Source organism: Oryzias melastigma, linkage group LG14 (assembly GCF_002922805.2).
Source record: "Oryzias melastigma strain HK-1 linkage group LG14, ASM292280v2, whole genome shotgun sequence".
Classification (NCBI taxonomy): Eukaryota; Metazoa; Chordata; class Actinopteri; order Beloniformes; family Adrianichthyidae; genus Oryzias; species Oryzias melastigma.
The window spans coordinates 21,984,264-21,991,103 of NC_050525.1; the positions used below are offsets into that span (position 1 = coordinate 21,984,264).

The 6,840-nt window shown below is 38.8% G+C and overlaps 1 protein-coding gene across 1 annotated transcript in view; it reads right to left on the reverse strand.

The window, feature by feature from the left end:
• Nucleotides 1–4,376: 4,376 nt before the first annotated feature.
• jakmip2 (janus kinase and microtubule interacting protein 2) overlaps nt 4,377–6,840 on the reverse strand; it is a 37,735-nt gene continuing 35,271 nt past the window's right edge. The window contains exon 24 of the mRNA XM_024266289.2: nt 4,377–6,078. The gene's annotated coding sequence lies outside the window, so the exon portion shown is untranslated. The remainder of the gene's footprint in view (nt 6,079–6,840) is intronic.

Below are 6,840 nucleotides of genomic sequence, written 5' to 3' on the forward strand. Positions count from 1 at the left end.
AAAGTGCATCATCATCATTGAGTTCAGACAGGTGTACGCACAGGTGCGTTTGTCTGCTTCCTCCCTGAGTTTTTATAGTTGCACTGCAGCCAAAACACAACTCGGAGTTGAACCTCAATCTTCCCTAAGTGCTTGTCTGGCTGTCCTGTAAGCACAAACTGACTCAGCAGCTGCAGACACGAACAGCCTCAGGCCTGCAGCTCACTGCTGAGTGCAGAGGAGCTCCAGCAGTTACAAGCCAGCATGACCCCCAAAAAGTTTACAAGTGGAGTCCACCTCAGGACACATTTTTGATGCTGTCATTTGATTTGTGGTCAAAGCGATCCTCCCCTGCTATTTATTTTTTCATTTTTCTAAAAATATATATATTTTTTGTGTTTGTTTTATATTCATCCATTTTCTTGACCTCTTTTTGGGGTCACAGGGCAGCTGTACCCTGCAGCAGTTACAGTTGGATAAAGACGGGGTTCACCCTGACAGGTCTGCTGCAGGGCCCACATACTCACATGCACACCTAGGGACAGTAGTACTCAATAAGCCTATACTGTGTTTTTGTACTGTTGGAGAAAGCTGGAATGCCTGGAGAAAACACATGCAAACTCCATACAGCTCCCATCCAGGATTTGAACCAGGGAACTTTTCACTGTGAGGCGGGACCGGTATCCATCCCATCCATGCATGTTTGTGCCCTTGTTCTGCAAGGCCAGTTATGCTTAAGAAAACTGCATGATATACAGAACATTATGGAGCCCCTAAAGGGAAATCAAAGAAAAAAAAATTGCTTCAGTTTTTAGAAAAAAAAAATGGTTTCTCTGGTAAGTAACCCGGTAGTAACCAGAAAAAAAAAACGTACATTTTTTGAAAAAAAAAAAGAATCTCGTAAATTTACGACTTTTTTTCTCGTAAATGTATGACTTCGTAATATATAAAAGTCGTAATATTACATTTTTTTTTTTTTTTTTGGTGGCCCTAATACTCCGTCGTATGCACCAGATAGTAACCTGGGGAAAAAAAACCTTCAATTAAAAAAAAAAACTGGTTAGTGACTGGTGCATACCAGATGGTAACCAGAATTTTTGTCTTTTTTTCATTTTTTTATTTTCTTTTTCCTGGTTAGTAACCTGTGTGCACTAGTAACCAGAACAAAAAAAAAGTAAATTTTTAGAAAAAAAAATCTGGTTAGTAACTGGTGCATGCCAGATGGTAACATAATCTTTTTAATTTTTAACCTTTTTTTCTGGTTAGTAACTGTTGTGCACTAGATGGTAAACGATTTTATTTAATCCAATTGAGAAAAAAGTACATTTTTAAAATTTGTTTTCATTGTCTCTTTAGGGGCTCCATAGAACATGCAAGATTCTCATCCAAATCCTTTTTAGTCCGGTGACACTTTAGCCTTTGCCAATGTAACAGGTTCACAATGTGTGGTAAAATTACACAAAATTTCATTTTTTCATTTTATATTACACCTGGCAATTGGGTTGCATCCTAATAGGGTCTTTTAGATCCTAAATACAAGTCGATGCTCCACCCTCCCTCTTCCTTTTTCTGTTTTCTTAAATTGGAAGAGGTGAGTATGGCAGATATATTTTTCCTTTACATTTAATTTCTATGCTAATTTGAACTTTGTAAGTTTTAGTTTTGGGCACTGTCTGAGCGCGGCACATGCATCCTAACTCTTTGGAATTGAGCCGTAAATACCTTGAAGCAAAGTAAACATATTTGTATTAGTGAAATGCAGGAACTGGAGAAAAGTCTGATCGGAGCTCTTCTGTTTCCACTCGTTCTGTGATAAGTTCCTCAGTTCCACCCCTGATCAAATATGGTTAAAGCACTAAAGTTTGCCCAAACCTCTTGTGCTTTAGAGCTTTGCTTCAACTGTGATCCTAGTTAATAACAAAGTTCATAAGCAGCACGTCTAGTTTCCGTGTTAGATTTACATCCGGTCACCAGTCGGCTCAGCTGCCTCAGAGAGAATGAAATCTCATGTGAAAGATCCGGGCCACGCCTGTGAGGCGCATGTCCAGTGTCTGTCTGGAAATGTGGACCGCGAGGCAGCAGAGAGCCGCTCACTGTCTGGGACTTCCAGCTTCAGTCAGGTCATCAACTTTGTCGTTTCTAACAGATTTCTACTCTAAACCAGTGGAACTAAACAGGAAACTGTCCCTGAAATTGAAAACGGGTGAAAATAAACCACCTAGCAGAACGGATAAACTGATAAAAAGCAAAACCTCATGTTGGTGCTGGTTTTAAGTGGGGTGAATTGATGTCTGAAAGGACATAGTTTGGCAAATTCACGCCCACCGAGCTTCATGCATTTGGCACAAATGGCTTACGGCAGGGTGGTGGAAGTGGGCCAGCACTCCACAGACAAGTCGGTAAAAGTCCAAGCAAATGATGTCCATTGAAGCATAAAGTCTACAAAACGGTAACAAAGAGATCATGAAACTTCATAAAGATTTAGAGAACTGTAAAGCTTCAGAAGCCATTAGAAGACGGCACATTGATGGCTGGTAGTCATTTCCTCTGTCGGTAATGCAATTAAACGGCCATTAACAGGATCATCGGAGGTCAAACTGAGGTCTAGAAGAACAGACGGATTAACACAAAGTCTCCTCACAACAGCATCTGAACATTTCCAGTAAAACACAGAACTGTTAAGCATGAAGTCCAAAGCAGTAATGGGAAAAAAAATAATGCTGATGTAAATGACAAACCAGGAAGTCATTTTTTCAGAATGCAAAGAATTATTTATGACCTCGGCAACACTTTAGTTTTAATGTGTGTTGCGTCCTGCTGCTACTGAGCTGCACCTTTTCAACATGTCCTGCCATTCTGTTCATCTGGTGGGCGGGGCAAATTATTTTAATTAGTACCTGCCAGGTATTGAAGGCAGAGGAGGCCTCACTAAGGCAGACAGGGAGCAGAGCAGCCGGCTGTGTAGCATTTAGGGTTTACTTTCAATTTGCTGGTTTGTTTCAGTCTCTTTTACCCTCTTTGTCCTCAGAACTCTTAGACTTTTGTTATTTTAGTTTGAGGTTGGACCTTGATTGGCCAATGGTTGTCAGGTGGGTGTGGTTTGTTCTGGTCCCAAACCTTAACAATATTAAATCCATGTAAATATTATGTTTAATCGTTGGTTACTTTGTCGTGTTGATCCAATAAAAAACAGGAATAATGATCCTTTATTGATGTTAAAAAAAAAAATGGAAATCAAGATGAAATGAGACATTTTTGGAGGATTTTATGCCAAAAATGTTCACTTTGTCAAGATTTTAATTTTAAGTAATGATGTAATTAACCACACGATGAGAGCTTGATGCACATCTGCTCCAAAATAAAATACATTTAGCATCTACTTGAAAGCAAAAACATAAGTGTTTTTTATGGCTGGAAATAAATTCCTGTATTGGGAGATTTAACCCTTTAACACCTGGTGATGCTTAAACATAAAATATTAACACAACGGTTTAAAAGTTACAGTAAACCAAAGAACGTAAACACTGAAGCTCAGGTGTTAAAGGGTTAAATAATTATTTCGATTTGGTATCTTTAGAGCGACAGGGATCACTGCAAAGAATAAAAGCACTAAATAAGGTGCAAAAAACCTATTAAAGTTGTTGGTGAAGTTTTTGTTGAAGGTAAACGAATGAGTTTGTCTGAACGCAGAGGTCAGTGTTGCAGAGCAGACAGCAGCTGCAGGCTCCTCCCAGGGTTTGAATCCTGAGCAGCTGCTGCTGAAACCAAGTCAAAGAGCCTCAGAGGCTGGACGTGCTGTCACGTCAATCACACGTCCTTTATTTCCTGTTATCATCATCCTTCTGTGACTTTCTTCATGTTTTTTCACATGGTTTGTGCAGGAAAAGCATCTTTTCTGCTCAAACTGCAGCTTGCATGTAAGTGAGCTAAAGTGCCAGCAGTGATTAGTGTGTTTAGGAAATGAGTCGACTGAAATGACAAAACTCATTTCCACAAGGGCTTTTTCTTTTTTTATTCTGACTTGAAACTTTATTTTAATATCCGCTGTAGGAGGCAGCTTTGAGGCTGACCTCTACATGAGGTCAATCCCCCCATGAAACGGGGGGACGGAGGCGCTTTTATGGCAGACTTCCTCTGGCGGCATCCCATAAAACCAACCATGACCTTCTGTGTTTCTCTGACTTTTGAGGACAAAAAATTCTGAAGAAAACTAAAACTTTCTATAGTGGATTTTTTTTTTTCAAAATAAACTATAATTGTTAAAACTTTCTTTTATTTTGAAGAGAAACTCATAGTTGCATCACAAAATAAAAGTTGAAACGGAATAAAAAAATAAAAGGAAAAAAAGGAAGTTTTTGCCTTGATATAGGAAAATATTTATATAATACCAAAAAAAGTGACTTATTTTGTCTTTTTATTAAAAAAGTTAAATGTGATGCAGAAAAATTGTTACTTTTTCTGTAGTCAGGTTCACCTGTTAAATAAATATAAACAAAGTATACACATTACTAGTAAAGAAGTGCATAAAGGAGTTGAGGATTGAAAGTAACACACATGACATAACCAGCGTCGGTCCTTCTGGGCGTGAAGCTGAAGTGAAAGGAGGAGGACTGTGGTTAGTGAGTAACAGGATCCTGGCGTGAAGCCGGAGCCACGTAGTGTGACTGATGGCAGATACTTTGTTGGCTGGAGTGTGTGTGGAAGGAGCACGCTCAGCTGGTAAATATTTCAGCATCCGGGCAGTTCGCTTCAAGGCAGGACTAGAGTTGCACCAACTTTTTCAGAAATGACCTCCACCGCGGCCGGTAGTGTTTTTGCAAAAGTTGTTAGTATCAAATAAGTTTGGTTAGTAATATAAATTAAAAAAAACAACAGCAGGACAGAGAAGTGTGGTTATTTGAAGCTTTTCTGCTCTTTAGAATTTGAGTTACTTTTGCAAACTAGCCTTCAAAATATTTACAGGTTTTTAAAGGGCAAATTGGTGAAACCAGCATCAAGCAGAACACATTTTAAATAACAATCCAGAACAATATATCGGGGTGGAAAACAGGAGAGAATTTCCTTTTTTTTCACATTCATATACTATCGACTCTTTTAACTTTAAAAGAAATAAAGCTCCTCTTTGCAGCCATCACCACAATAAAACAGCAGCTTTCACCCCAAACTGCAGAGTATATCAACTGTTCAAGCTGCTTCAGACTTTAAAAAACGTCACTATTGACAAAAATAAAAGGGGAGACTACGGTAAATAATTCCGACACATGTACATATCAACAGTGTATATATATATTACAGTAAATAATGTTTTTTTAATGTAAATCTGGAGATCCAGATTGATTTTGGGAGTGCTAAAATAGAAAACCAGAGAGGGAAGCTCCGACAGTCTGCTGGCTTTGGAGGACTTCAGAGAGCAGAGTTTTCCTGTGGAGATCCGAGCGGATCAAACTGCGTCCTTGTCAACCTGAGTGTGTGTCACTGCTTCCTTTTTAGAGTTCACGCACACGAGAGTCCGTGGTGTCGCTCTGTCCTTTTTTTTAAATTATTTTCCACGTGTAACTTCTGAAGAGCCCAAGCACCGTTCTGGGGAGGAGCGGCGACCCGGCCAGCTGGCGACGCTCTCGTGTCCCCGGAGATCTTGATTATCTGACGTGAGGTCAGCGACGGTTCCAGCAGCCTCGGCACGCGTTGGGTCCTGAGTTGACTCCCTTTGACACGCTTCGCGGTTGCAACTGACAACAATTTACAGTTTTGGACAAGAAGGAAAAAAAAAAAAAGCTCTGTCCCGGTTGGTGGTTTTCTTTCTGCATGTGGGTGCAGAGAAAAGATTTCCTTAGCTTTGGTTTAGATAGGTCAAAGCGTGAGTGCGTTTGAATACATTTATTGATGTGTGTTTGTGTTGTGCTCAACTGTTTATCCAAGACTTTCCTAAAAATATCTCTGTGGGAAGATTCCTGAGAATCTCAATTTGGGTATTTTAAAATGTTAACGGGCCAAACTGAAAGTATTGCGACAACCACTAAAACATTTGCTTTTTCCAGCTTGTCCAGAAAAAAAAGTAACATTCCAGTCAAAAACAAGAACTCCAAGCTGACCCACGACCTGAAAATAAACAAAGACTGCTGTTAGAAATGAGTACAAATGTTTGACTAAAGTAAATCCATAAAAATAAAGCATTGATTTTATTTTTTATGTCATTTAAGAAGCTTATCAAAAAAAAAAACTGATTTAATCTATTAAAAATAAAATAAAAGCATAAAAAGTCCACTTTGATCCCAAATTGCAATTACTAAAGCATACTCTGCTGCCCCCTGGTGGCCACAACATCTTTTTTTTGCCAATGAAAATTGAGATTTTGGTGTTTTGAACAAGTTCTTGAGCATTTTCTCATTATGAAAGATACATATATAAAATAAATTATCATTAAGACTGTATTAATTTATGAAATTGAGGCGAATTGGGAGCATAATAAAAAATGGCATTTGATAAAACTTGCTACACTCTGCAGGGCACAAACCCCCTGCTCTGATGCATGCAGTTGCAGACAAATAGATCCATTCATTTTCTCCCTCTGGGTCAAAATTATGTGTCTAGGACGGGATAGCTTCAATTTTGCTCGTCATTCCTTTGCACAGGTAATGTTAGGTTGGGGTTGCAAGATAAAGGAGGAGTGTAAACACAGAGATCATGAGAAATGAGGGCGTTTTCACTCCACATATAAAAGAAAATTCTATTTCTTTAAAATAGAATAGCATATCACTTCTAACAGAGGTTTATATGACATCCTTTCAAAATAAAAGACACCCTGTGTCATATAGGATCGTCTCAATGCAGCAAATGTAGTAGTAGGTAGCTTAGTTTCAA